The sequence below is a fragment of the Lissotriton vulgaris genome, chromosome 8, assembly GCF_964263255.1.
Source record: "Lissotriton vulgaris chromosome 8, aLisVul1.2, whole genome shotgun sequence".
Taxonomy (NCBI): domain Eukaryota; kingdom Metazoa; phylum Chordata; class Amphibia; order Caudata; family Salamandridae; genus Lissotriton; species Lissotriton vulgaris.
In genome coordinates, this window is record NC_141696.1 from 206,199,512 (window position 1) to 206,213,827 (window position 14,316).

Sequence of the window (14,316 nt, forward strand, 5' to 3'; positions counted from 1 at the left end):
TCATGAATAACGATTATCATTTTAACAGAAGAATATGAAATGCAACATTTTAAGTGTTTTATGTGTACAGTAAACTTTTTGTCTCATTGCCACAATTTCTCTTGAACACAATATAAAACGTTCTCTCTGGTATGGCAGTCGTGAAGTAATAGCTTATGCACCGTCTTGCTCAAGTACATAACTTTTCCCGCTTCTCTCCTTTTTCTCCAATAAGCTCCGTATCGCTTACGGGGATGGGGAGAGGACCATGAAGAGCAGCTAGCTCCACCCATCCAAAGTCTTTTACCTGTCATCTGAGTTGTGGCAACACACACATTCCATCCAGGCATTGCCAGGGTTGGAAAAGAGATACTGTTCCCCATAATTCCAACAATTGGCTTGGTGCCTCTGTTACCTCAAATCCATGTTTAATCAAGATCCCTTGGCTAAGAGTCTGTTGGAGCATTCAGACACATTCTTGCTGGACCTTATTCTGTCAAATTTGTTGGGCAGACCTCTCTTACCTTTGACAATGTCTGCAGCAGATACATGGGGGAATATATAGTCTTCCCTAGATGAGGCATATCCAGGCCTACTGATGGCATTGCAGGATGGTGTATTTGCAGAATGTACATCTCAGTCATTTGTGAATTATTCCCAGTCTTTTTTCACAGTTCTCCAGCCACGTAGCAACTGCACAGAACTGCCAGTCAACAGGGCTAGGCTGTTGTTCTGGACTACAATTCATAACTTTTAAAAATAGTACCGTGGTCAAACCAAACAAAATCAACCAAAAGTGACAACCTTTGCTTTAGTGCAATTCCCAACCAATTTGTTTTCAATTTTAGAGATATTTAGGTCATCCAGTGCTTGTTGCATCCCTCTCTTGTTATGACCCATGACGACCATGCCATCCGAGTATTTCATGAGTAATAGGCGTTTTTTGCTCATTTGGGGTATGGACGTGTTTGCAGCTTTCAATCATTGCCCAAGATCTGCAGTGTACAAATTGAAGAGCATGGGCGCCAGGACGCAACCTTGCTTTAGGCCTTTATCTGAGTGGACTTTAGGTGCTACTGTGTTCTGTATTAGTTAATTCTCACCAATGTTTGTGAGCAAATGGAGAATATTGCCTGCAGCTGTTTATTCATAATTCCGCAGTTGGTTAATTAGCTCCAGATTATTTGCTACTCAACCCCACCAAATACTGCAGGGTAATCCACAAAGCAGGCAAAAAGCAGGGGGTGCTGGGTCAAGAGGCCTGATCCACCAAGTAAGCCAGTGCTAAAATATTGTCAGTGGTTGATGCTCCTTCCCTGAAAATTACTGGAAAAATGGCAAAACGTCCTTATCCCTGACCCAGCTTTCCAGATACTGTAGTATGACACCTGTGTATGCTTTAGCTTCAATGCCTAACAAAGCAGTAATTCTGTAGTTTACTGGATCTGAGTTGACACCTTTTTCAAAGACTGGGTGTAAAATTGATCCATGCCAAGAGTCTGAAATAGTGGCAATTGTAAAGCAGTATTGGCATAATGGGGTGAATAAGGAGTCAGGGAGCCTGTTTGATCCTGGGTCCCCGTTGCTTCTTATTCTCTTCAGTACTTTAGTAACCCAGTTATGCTTCACAAATGTCAGAGTTGAAGTATGGTTGCTATGAGGCTGATCGTCGGCCTTAGGGGATGTACGGTTCTGTTGTGGGATTCACTGAGGCATGGTCCAGGCGGAACCATTTGCCGCGTTCGAAGGGTTTACAGTGCAAGTTCTTAAATTTGAAAGAAATTTTATTGATAGAAGCAGGGGTGTCAATACAAAGTACAAAACATAAATACATATCGTACAGGAAAAATCAGTTAAGACATTACTTCAATAATATTATATCAAATGGGCCTGAAAGTAAAACAAGTAAAATGACATACCGCAATCATGAAAAAATTGTAAAATACTAAAGAAATCAAGAACATTTAGGGTAATCATGGAGGTTTTGAGACTTCTTGTTGACTGGGCTGCAGCCTAAAAGAGCGACTGACACAAGCATCAAGGTACATCGTAACAGGTAACCATAAATCTAGACGTTTCGCTGCCATGTGTATAGGATAGACAAAGGAAGTATCTAGCCTGTGATTATGACAGACATTGTACCACCATGCTTTAAAAGAAATTTTTGAAAAGTCTTTCCAATTAGTTGTAATTTTCTGGAACACAACTGCTATCAACAAATCAATGATTTTTACATTAAGTGTAACATTTTCCCAACAAGAAGAAAGGCTTCCCAGAAAAACATGAGTAAAAGAAAAATAAATTTGAGTTCTGAAAATCATGTTATTTTGGGACCATACTTGTTTCCAAAAATGATGTACAATGTGACAAGAAAATGACTTGTGAATCAAATCGGCATTCGGGGAGGAGCATGTCCAACAAACATCTGGTGTTGTAGCAAATTTTTTGCTTAAATCATGTGGTTTAAAGACAAGTCTGTTATACAAAAAAAACAATGTCTGCGTTATGCTAGCTGCTCTGGATGATTTGCAAATTTTGACCCATATATTATTCCATAAGGACACTGGCCAAGATGTAGCAAAATCACGTTCCTACAACTCTTCTACTTTGGATTTTGGCCGAATAGTGTCAGTACTATGGAGATACCTATATATGACGGAAGCCTTAGATGTGATTTTTAAAAAGTTATGAAGTTGTGAGGTAGAATTAGGAGTAATAAGAGAGGTATAGGTAACCATCACTGCTTCCTTAAGCAAAAGGTATTTATGATTGAATGAGGCAGGTAAGCTAAATAATTGACTGAGTGACGAGAAAGGTATGAAATTCGACTGTGAGAATAGTTGATATGAGGAAAAGAGGAGGAAGATAAAAGTAATTTGGAAGTGAATTTGATTATGGGAGTGGATAATGCTTGTGGTTTACGTGTGAAGGAAAGGTATTCAGCAAAGGAAAAAGGGGACAGGAAGAGACGTTCAATTGTGGTCCATAAAGGACAGTCATCAGTGGGATCTCATAGCTAAAGAGAGGCTTGTCGTAAAAGAAATGTCTTCTGATAAACCGGAAAATCCGGAAAATTAACTCCACCATCCGTATTGGGACGTATTAACCTAAGAAGAGACATTCGAGATTTTTTATTATTCCATAAAAAGGAAGAGAGAGTGGAATTAATCCTCTTAAGAAATTTAGTGGGAATAGGAACCAGGATGTTAGAGATAGTGTATATATTTATAGGAGATAACATCATCTTTATGGTGTCAAGGCGACCCCACCATGATAAATAAAGAGGATGCCATCTGGCAGACAAATCCGATATCTTTTGAATACATTTATTCATACAAAGTGATACAGTATCTGAAATTGAAGAAGTAACATGCAATCCCAGATATTTAATATGAGTAGGACTCCAAGTGAAATTAGAGGCACTGAAATCTGATTTAAAAGTATATTTTGTTAAAGGTAAAATCTCACATTTGTCGTTATTCAATTTGTACCCGGAAATTTAGGAGTATTCACATACCTCTACTAGAAAGGCAGGGATTGAATCATTTGGGTTAGACAAGAATAGTAAAATATCATCAGCGTATGCTGCAAGTTTGACATGGGAGTGCAGTGATTGAAAGCCATGTATATTAGGGTTCTGACGTCATTTAGAAAGAAAAGGTTCCAAGGCCAGGTTAAAAAGGAAAGGGGATAGAGGACATCCTTGACGTACACCTCTTCCCAAATAAAAAAATGGAGACACTAAACCATTGGCGCAGACCGCCGCACAGGGGATGGAGTAAGGAAGGGAAATTAAAGAAATACATTCAGGGCCAAAACCAAACCATTTGAGGGCATAAAACAAATAAATCCACTCAACTCTATCAAACGCCTTTTCAGCGTCCAATGCAATTGCTGCAAGGGGTTGTTTTAAATGTGAGGATTTGGATAAAACGTTAAAAAGGAGTCTTGTATTATCAGTTATGAATCGCCCTTTAACAAACCTGGATTGTTCCTTGCCTAACAAGTCTGGTAAATAGGAATCTAATCGTATCGCTAATGCTTTGGCAAAGATTTTGTAATCAATATTAACCAAGGAAATGGGCCTATAATTTTTGCAGTGACTAGTGCCCTTTCCTTCTTTGGGTATAAGATATATGTGTGCTTCAGAGAAGGAGCCCGAGGAACTACCTAATGTGGTGAAAGAATCTATAAGGGAGTACAATTTAGGCAATACTAATTTGGAAAAATGGAGGTAAAATTCGACGTGAAGCCATCTGGTCCTGGTGCTTTGTCTTTTTTAAGGTGTTGGAGGGCTTTGAGTAATTCCTGCTGTGTTAAGTCTAGTTCCAAAGAAGAGAGATCAGGAGGAAAATGTTGGGGTTTGTGAATGCTAGAGAAAAAATGTGATAAGGATTGGGTATTGGGTTGAGTTTCAGAGGTATATAGGGGCATATTATCAAGGGGGTTTATCTCTGCTTTTTTGGCTTTAAAAGCCAAGAAAGCGGAGATAAAATTATCTCCCAATTACCTAGCTCTCGCTAACACCAGTTAGCGACAGCTAGTAGGTGATAGCGACCATCTTGGGCCCCACTTTGCATGTCAGTGATATTTATCACTAATGACATGCAAAGTGGGCGTGCCAAGATGTTAGTGACTGAAAACAGTCGCTAACATCGCTATCTCCTATTACCAAATTTTGGAGATATTCGCGCTAAGCGCGAATATCTCCAAAAGCTAACACCTGCCCTGAGCAGTTCTTAGCCATGTTATCCAATGGGAGGTGGATAACATGGCTAAGAGCATTAGCTCGGTAATGCATGAATATTGCGGACTTTTCAGCGATATTCATGCATTGCGGCGATTTTTATCGCATTTGCGATAAACCTTGTTAATACCAAGGTTTATTTGCGGTAAACATCGCCGCAGCTCAGCTGTAAATTTTTGTCTCTAACCAAGCAATAGCGATAATTATCACTATTGCTTGGTAATATGCCCCATAGTGTTTTATAAAAGAGAGAAAATTCATTCAACATGTCAGCGTCCTTATGCTTCAAATCAGAATTCGCGTCATAAATAGATTCAATATTTAGCTTATTATGTCTAACTTTTAAATAGTTAGCCAAAATGTTCCCCGCTTTATTTTTGCCCCCATAAAATTTCGCACTAGATTTTAAAAGAAATAAAGAAGCACCTTCCGTAGATTTTTGGTTGAATTGCATCTTAGCATTAATAAGGGCCGTTTGACAATCTGTGGAATGTGAGGTATAATAAGTGTGTTCCAATCTCTTAATCTGCTGAAGGGATCCACAGAGGATTTACGTCAATTCTTCGTTTTTTTTGCAACGAAACCAAGTATGAAATCTCTTGCTGCGGCTTTAAACGCATCCCATAAGGTGGAAGAGGGCATGGAGTGAGTTTCATTAATCTCAAAGAACTCATCAAAGAAACTGGTAAAAGAAGCAGTAAACTTTGAATCCAGAAGAAGTGGGTTATTAAAACGCCATAGTTTAGGACCTATAGTTTTAGGTAGAATATCAATGCTCATAGATACAGGGGCATGATCTGACAATGGAATGGGGTCAATTTCTGCATTAGTAAGAGTTTGCACAATAATGTGAGAGACAAAAATATAATCAATCCTCGATTGAGAATGATGGGATGGGTAGTAAAAGGTAAATTTTTTAGTAGCCGGATTACAAAGATGCCAGGCATCAATAAGTTTATGTTGCGTGATTGCCGGAACAAAGGACTTGTGGGAATTATTAGGAACGAAAGTGCCTTTGGAGTTCCTGTCAATGAAAGGATCAAAAGTTGGATTACAGTCTCCCACTAGGATAAAATTATCATCCATACAATGAGTGATATGATGGCTAACGTGGGCCAAAAAGTAGGTTCACCGCCTGTGGGCGCATGCACATTTAGAAGAGAGATTGGAACACCCTTGAGAGATAATTGAACATTTAACCATCTACCATTCGTATCTGATTCTTGAGATAGCAAAGAGTATGCAAGGGACTTACGACACAATATCATAACTCTGTTACGTTTGCCATCACCTAAAGAATAAAAAACTTCACCTACCCAACCTTTCTTCAGTTTTAATGATTCAGTATCTGAAAGGTGAGTTTATTGTAGGAATGCAAAATCAACATTTAGTTTGGCTAAATGAGACAGAATTCTTTGTCTCTTAATAGGGTAATTCAAACCCTTAATGTTCCAAGTAATAACTTTTAATGACATGGAATATTAGAAGCACATCGTACCAAAAAAACGAGCAGAGAAAGAAAAAAGAAGGCCCAGATCAAACAGACGGTAGTGATAGATGAAAAATGAGGAAAGAAGAGAAGTAGTAGTAAAGTAAATGTCAGAAGTGATTGTCACAATAAAGATGAGTACATTGACCATAGAAGATATCAAAGTAACTAGAGGAAGGCAAAAAGAGAATGACACCCAAAAATAGAATAAGAAGCGAAGATAAGAAGGAAAGTAGGAGAACATTTGAGGAAAAGAAGAAAGGAAGGGGAATAGGACAACATTGAGGAACATAAACATGTTAAGCAACCAAAAGGAAAACATACCTACAAAAGGGGAAATCAAGGAAACACAACCCGGAAAACACGAGGAAGGGGTGGAACCACATGGGATAGGCGACACACCAGGGTCAGCCAAACAGGGAACCTGGAGGACACCACGAAAACAGAGAAATAGAATCTGTGGAGACAAAAAGTAATAATGATAAGAAGGATTACTGGAAAGGACATTAACAAAATTAACCAACATGAACAATAAACATGTGTACAATGAAATATTATACTGAGCAATAACAATACATTTGGTAACTATTTGAGAAACTGGGAGCTGCAAAACATGGAATTAGAACCGTTAGTAAAAAGAACAAAGCTTAGAAAAATCCATTCAAAGGATAATACCGTCTCAAGCAGTGAATGAAGAGGAAGGTCCCGAAGAATCCATCGTGTTCGTTTGACAGGAATTTATGAAGCTTTGAAGACGCACAGGATCTTCGTATGTCATTGTTCTGTCGTTGTAAGTAACTTTGAATAGGCATGGGTGGAAAAGACCATATCTGGCCCCAATTGACCTCAGATCAGCTCTCATGCCTAGAAATGCTTTACGTCGGTTTGCAATGGCCTTGGCGTAGTCCTGTGTTAAAAACAAAGAAGAGCCTGACCAAGTGATTTGTGGAGATGTTTTAACCGCTGTTAATACTTTCAGTAGATCTGTATATTCTAAAAAGTATAGGATGACTGCTCTTGGACGTTGTAAAGTTGAAGAATGGGAAGGAACTCGGCCTAAACGATGTGCGCGCTGGATGTTGAGCATCGTGCCCTCCGGCAAGTGCAACAATTTAGGAAGAAATGACTTGAAGAAAGTGAGAGGGTCAGATCCTTCAATGCCCTCTCCCAGGCCGTAATTACAAAGATTATTGTGATTTTCAAGGTCCTCAACTTGCCATTGGAGCGAAGAGACTTGTGAATGCATATGAGACACGCTGACACAAGTATCTTGTAGAGAAAAGACATGTTGTTCCAGTTGAGGCCAGTTATCTGTTAAAGTTTTCAGTTTGGCATTAGTTTCTTCCATGATGGGTCGGAGAGCTCTAATTTCCTCCAACAAAAGCTCCATAGAGACTGGCGAAGTTGACTTAGGTGGTGAGGGAGGATCTTTTTTTATCCGTTTGGTGTTAGATTTCCCTGAGACAGCAGAAGAGGAATCCATTTTTGTCTCCAAACTCTGAGAGCAAGATGCCTGTAAATCGTCTAATCTGGAAAACTCAGAGAAAATCCTTGAATTTTTAATAAATATGTTTTTTGGTTTACAAGATGAGGAATGTGTTGTTTTTAGTCTGCCCATGAGTCGCCCTCACAACATCTCCTGAGGAACGGATATATATAAGGTACAGCACCAAGAGACAAAGATTATGTATGAATGGACAGCTATGAAAGAGAAAAGTCAAACTGGCAGCAAGCAAATGGGGTCACTGTGCGCAAACAAGAAAGTACCAATATTTAGTTGGGCAGAACAAGTAGTGGAACGTTGTAGGACCTCCTTCAGGTGAAGATGCAGATGAAGTTGAGGCTGCAGGGTATGAAAATCCCTTCAAAATGATGCAATGAGGGACGCAGTGTATTGAGAGAAATATGTAGAAGGAGGATTCAAACAACTGATAAGCATCATAGTGAAATGGAGCTCCATAGCAGAAAGCAGAAGACATGAATTCCCCATTCCTGGAATAATTGAGGCAAAAGTAAACAGGAATTAAATTGTTAGAACAGAAAAAATAGCAGTGTGAGGAAACATCACCACAACACCCGGTAGACACAAAATGGCTGCCATTCATAACACAGAATGTTTACCTCAGTGACAGTCAGTACGAAATTTCTTCAAAAAACGTTGTTGCCAGTGTAATAAGTAGCATAGCCACATCCTTTGGGTATTTTAAGAAGCAGGCGAATGAGATGCACAATCTGATGCACCCGTATTGTTAGTTGGTGAGGAGGCGAGAAAAAGCGTGGTCGCGCGAAAAAACAAAATGGCGGCCACAGTGAAAACGGAGCCACGACCAGACTTACTTTGTGAAATAAAGCTCTGTAAGCTGCGTTAGTGGGGTCGCTGATAATATCAGTGCATGCCCACCTTCTTTACAAAGCCTAATCCATCTCCTGCACAGTGGTGGGTCATCTGAAAACGCGTAGTCCGCCCGGCACACCGGAGAGCTCTATCCATGCGCCGCCACACTCCAAGGGCACCAAGCCACGCCCCTACAGTGCAAGTTCTTGACGTGACTGACCGAGGATACAGCCGAAACATCATTGCAATTATCTGTGTAGTGTAGTGCTGTTGATATATTTCCAGAAGTCCAACTCATTGCAATATTACAGTAATTTGACATGTAGCCATTGCTCCTCCACTTGCTGTTGCTTATGTTGCCATAGTAGCCCGTTATGCTGCTTCGTGGCAATAGCTAAGATGTTCCAATATCCTTTTTCGTGAATGTTGCTGCTTGGCCTTCCTGAGGTTCCTCTTGCTGTCTTTCACAGCCGTGTTGTAGTGGTGGTGGGGGAACGGATCTATTCCATTAGCGCCCTGTGTTTACTTTTTGTTCCCCCTTGCAGTAGGTTGTGCAGAGCTGCCATCATTTTAGGCCACTACAGAAAGGTATTTGCACCAGAGGTATGATTACTGCCCCGTAGCTATTTTGACATACAGGCTACAAGGTTCTTAGTATTTACCTTCCTCCATGTTACTCTTTCTAGGATCTTATAGGATTCTTACCCCATGGGGGTGCCTAGGATGTCTATTGTCTGAGCCACCCGTGGCTGCAGTACAAATGTGGCAATTAATGGTAGTGGTCGCTAGTTTCCTCTAATTCAATTAAAAAGTCTGGTCGCTGTGAGAAGAGGGGGTTGTTTAGGAGCATTGGGAGGTTTACCCTGGAGGACCTGTTTTGGGCTTAGTTTAAGGTGGTAAGTTTTAAGGATTCTGTTTAGCATGTTCCATGCTGCATCTGTTACTCCCTTGTCCGCCAGACTTTCCCTCACCCTGCGTGTGTTGATGTCCGCCGGCGATGAGTAACTCGCTAGAGGGATGGGCGTGGATTAGGTATTTCAAGGCACGCAGAAGTTCTTCCATCTCGTCTAGTCTTGGACAGTCTCTGCAGTTAACCTACACATTGATTAGTAATATGGATGCATTCATCCTATTTATCTTTATCCCTTGGAGATGCCTTTCTAGGGCCAAGTCAGTAGAAAGTCCAATTTTTTCAGCTGTTATGTCTAGTGCCAGATTTCTGTAAGTGGAAATACCTCCAAAAAGATTGATCTTCTTGGCAGGGAGCAAAATTTCAGTAAAGCCTGGGATTGATAGTGGTGCGGAAGTCCAAGCCTCTTGCAGGCACAGCATATCGCCACTCTGGGGAAAGTCTTGTGCTTCTTTGTTTGAGGTAGTGGACTTTGTCTCTGCGACATTCCATGAGATGACTGTGAGTGGCTTTATTGAGACTGGCTTCTGTGGCTCGGTCTTGTTTTGTACTGAGGGACGGCTAGGAGTGATGAGTTCCTCCCTGCCGGGTGGAAACGAACCGCCCTCGTTCGCATGACGGTGGCAGATCTGGTGTATCTGATATAATTGTGTGAGTTGTCATTGGATTGCTAGAACCAAAGGAGCACTATATGTTCAAGGTTGACAGGATGTCTTTGCAGCAGTCATGCGTTTGTCCTCTAAGTATACTGTTTTCTTATGGATTAAATGTCTGAGAGATGGCAGTTCCTGCCAACATGTGAGGTTCCTTTCTCGTTAGGGGTCCTGTAACAGAATGCCCCAGCTAGCAAATTTGGTCTTCTCTGCCAGGATCTTTTTGGGCACGTTTTCTGCCCTTACATTTAGCCAGGATAGATTCTTTGGGATCACCAGTTGCGTAGTTGGCAAATGTCCTAAATTGAATGCTTTTAAGCCTTCAGCAGTGTAGTGTACTGTGGTTGGAATGTGTCTCATATTTGAAGAATGTTTGCCCTGTTTAAAATATCCATACTTCCACGCAAGATATATTCTGGAGTAAATAGTATACCATGATATTACTTTAAAAAATAAAGGTTTTAAAGTTTTTATTGAACATTTGGCTCAAAACACTCAGTTGGCGATACAATACTGGATAAGCATTAGCATATATCAATGATAGTCCAAACGAAATATAGACATGTCATAGGATCTTGTACAAGAAATTCAACTGCCTCAACCCCTCTCTATCTCTCGTGTTTAGTAGAGTGTGGCTGATCTTGCCGTAGTATGGTGTATAAATTAGTCACTACTGTCTGATTCTTGCTCAGGCAGGGGAGGTTCTCATATGTCACCCCGGTAGTGATTCCACTTGCCCCAGATTTGCGTCCATTTCTTCATGATATTACTTTTTGGAGAACCCGTGGCGGCGTCACTAAACCAGTCTGTGCTTTTGTTTATAGTCGGCTCTAGGCTACTTTGGAGTTGTCGATTCCGCTAAACATCACAAATGGTGTTCCCGGGGGCGTGGCTAGGGCGCGCATGGAGTGAGATGTCTTCCATCGAGTCTCTGCTCCGGCTCTTCCCGCTTTCTCTAATTACCCGGTCGCTACTGTCCTTATCACTCGTTAGTGGCCCCTACCTCCTCTAGGGTCCAGCGCTGTGAGTGCTTGCTGCTGTGGGAGCCGCCCGGGGGCCCTTCTCTCCGACAACTTTGCCTTCTGGTGGCCGCGCAGATCTCGCCACCATTTACTCTATCTGCTGAGGAGGAGCCTCGGGCGGCGGCGGACGCCCTCTCCTGTGACACTGCTGTGAGGCGCATGGTTCCCGGCGGGAATCAGGGGCACTGCGACACCTGGGCACCATCTGTGGGTCTGCCAGAGGCCGGGTCGCCCGCTGTACGCTGTTGCTTGCTGGAGGAAGCCGGAGAGCTGACAAGGCCTGCTGAGCCCCACGTATCCAGTGAATTGCCGCTGCCACCAGACCTGACGTGCAGAATCGACATTGCTGGCCCTCTAGGAGGCCGGTGGTACCAGGGCAGGGGGTGCAATGCTGAGGGCGCCATGGCTCGGAGGATTCCCGTGGTGTTCCCCGGCCCCGGTGCCATTTTGACCTTCTATGAGGCCTACACACCCCTGACGCTGGTGCCCCTGCCTGATGCCTAGCCCTCGGCTGTGAGGATCGTCTGCCTGGGGCCTCAACTGTGACTCTTTCTTTGCCATTTGGCTGCCTTGGCATCTCCTGCACCCTGGGCCCCGCTGACAACTTCCATAGCTTATTGTGGCCTTTGGGAACCCCCTGATTCTCGTGAGGGATAGCCCTGGGCCCAGCGCAGTCGTGCCTTCATCCAACGACTCCAACGTTGATCCTTGCCTGGCCCGCCTAGCCCTACTATAACCTGGTGCCCTTCACGCATCTTGGGGCCCACAGTCTACTATGGGGGTGTAGCCTGGCTTGGTAATCCTGGTTGTTGGCTCCTTGGAACACCGCTACCTTTGATTGGACTCAATTTGGTTAAGCCTGCACGCATGGGAACTGTGGGCATGGGACCCCATCGCCCGGCGATCCGGAGTCTGACCTATCTACATACCCACACCCCCTAATGCTGGATTGGCCTCTTCTGGGGCATTGCTTGCACGCTCCTTGATTTCATTGTGGGTGCCCCCCTAAGACAGAATCCTCACCACCCAAGCTTATCGCAGTTCTGCCTCCCAAGCAAAGAGGGGCTAAGGAACCTGACGCTGCGACCTCCAGAGAGAATCCGGTGACCTCCTTGTGGTCCAAATCGCTCCCCAACACGCAAATTGACCCTGCTTCATCCTTGCCGCCATCTAGGGCGCCGGCCTCTGGGGTACCCATCACCCAGGCGTATATTTCGGCATTTCTGCAGGAGATCAAGACAGAGATTGGCTCCCTTTGCCAGGACTTCAAGGCTGGGTTGCAGGACATTCACAGAGAGGTTTCTGAACTCGGTGATAGATTGGATGGTCTCAAACGCACAATGGATGTTAGGATGGAGGATGTTGATGGCTTATGGAAGAAAGTAGCTGAGCTAGAGGACCAGAATATCACCCTTCAGCTGAAGCAGGAAGACCTGGAGAACCGTAGTAGGCGGAACAACCTCCGTATTAGAGGTGTTCCATTGGGAACGGAAGGGTCGGATAATCTACCATACACAGCAGACCTTCATGCCATCCCGGAGGGGGAGGGCACTTCTCCACACATTCCTGACAGGGCCCACCGGGTACTTGACCCTCGCAACCGCCCTCACTTTGTTCCACTTCTATAGAGATAAGGAGGCCATACTTTGCAGGGTGCAGGGAGTGCAAACGTTCTCTTACAATGGTCTCTCTGTCCAGATCTTCCAGGATCTTGCACCCTCTACTCTTCGGCGCAGGAAGAGCTTCAAACCTGTGACTGACAAGTTGAGGGACCTTGCAATTAAATACCAGTGGGGTCACCCTTTTGCCTTGATGTTCTCTTGGGAGGGTAGACGTCGGAGTGTCCGCTCCCTGCAAGAGGCGCACCGTCTTTTCCATCTTCCTATTGACCCAGAAAGCGATGATCCTCCTCCTTCTGGTACTCGTCCTATGGGCTCCCTTCAACCAGAGTGGTCCACTGTTCCTCCACCTTGTTCGAGGCGCCTCTCAAGAGACCTTGACTCTGCACAGGCTAAACAGGAGGCCATTAATCAGGTGCAGTCCCTGAGTGCCTCTCCGTCCCTTGCGAACTTGCCACCATGACGCTATGATGTTTTTGGCTCTGCCTTCATCCTGGGCCTTTCCAGTGGGGCCCCTTCGCTAGGACCCAGTGACTGGTCCTCAGTGTGCCTCATTTCCAGATCTGCACGGGATGCTGCTGACGGAGTCTCTGTGCCTCGTGTGTGTCCAACACCCCCCTTGTTGGAGTCCTATAAGGGAGTGACTTCTCAGGGATGGTCCGCCTTCGGGATACCAGATTGTCCCGTTTAGATTCACCATTGCTGAGGCCCAGTTGGCCTGTTTATCTTTTATGTCTTTTTTCTTCTATTTGGTTCTTTCTTTTCCATCTCTTTTCCCAGTCCTTTTCAGATGCGTCGGGCTTGTTTTTTGATTGGTCTTGTCACGATTGGTTTGCGGGAGGGTCCTGGTGGCTGTCAGGGGGATTGGCTGGGTTTTTGCCCACCTGCTTGCTTTGTGGTTGCTGTTGATGCCCTTGTCCCTCTGTCTCTACCACTTATGCGCGTTTGGGCGGGCTACAGGGTCTTTCAAGATTAGGATCCATCTTCTTCCTTACCTTACGTCTCCCCCTAGTTGGTTTTCAGTGCTGCCTCTTCCTGCTTGCTGCTGGCCCTAATTCACGCTCCACCCTTTCTCCTACACAATGACTCACATTGTCACTTTCCTCTCCCTTAACGTAAAGGGCCTCAACTCTCCCTCTAAACGACACCAACTTTGGCGCTATCTCTCCCGAAACGATCCTGATGCCAGCACGATCCTGATGTGATTTTTCTTCAGGAGACTAACCTGCTTTCCTCCGATACTCACCTTATGTCCGACCGCTAATATTCCACCCAGTTTTGGGCAAGTTCTCATACCAAGACTGGTGGGGTGGTGTTTCTTTTTAAGTCTGGCTAGGGAGCGACCTCCTCCCAATGCATAGCTGACGATGAGGGGAGATTTTTAAAACTCGATATGGCTTAGGGTCGGAGCTCCTGCACTTTAGTTAATATCTGCGCCCCCAATCAGAAACAGGACATATATCTGTGGCAGCAGTTGGGGACGTTATTGCGTGCGGTCTCTACCCCTATTGTTCTTGGAGGCGACTTTAACTTAGTTTGGGATCCCGAGTGGGATCGTACAG

General features: G+C 43.9%; 1 protein-coding gene across 1 annotated transcript in view; it reads left to right on the top strand.

Moving 5' to 3' along the window:
• LOC147696878 (N-acetylated-alpha-linked acidic dipeptidase 2-like) overlaps positions 1–14,316 on the top strand; it is a 476,544-nt gene that overhangs the window by 93,735 nt on the left and 368,493 nt on the right. The window lies entirely within an intron of this gene.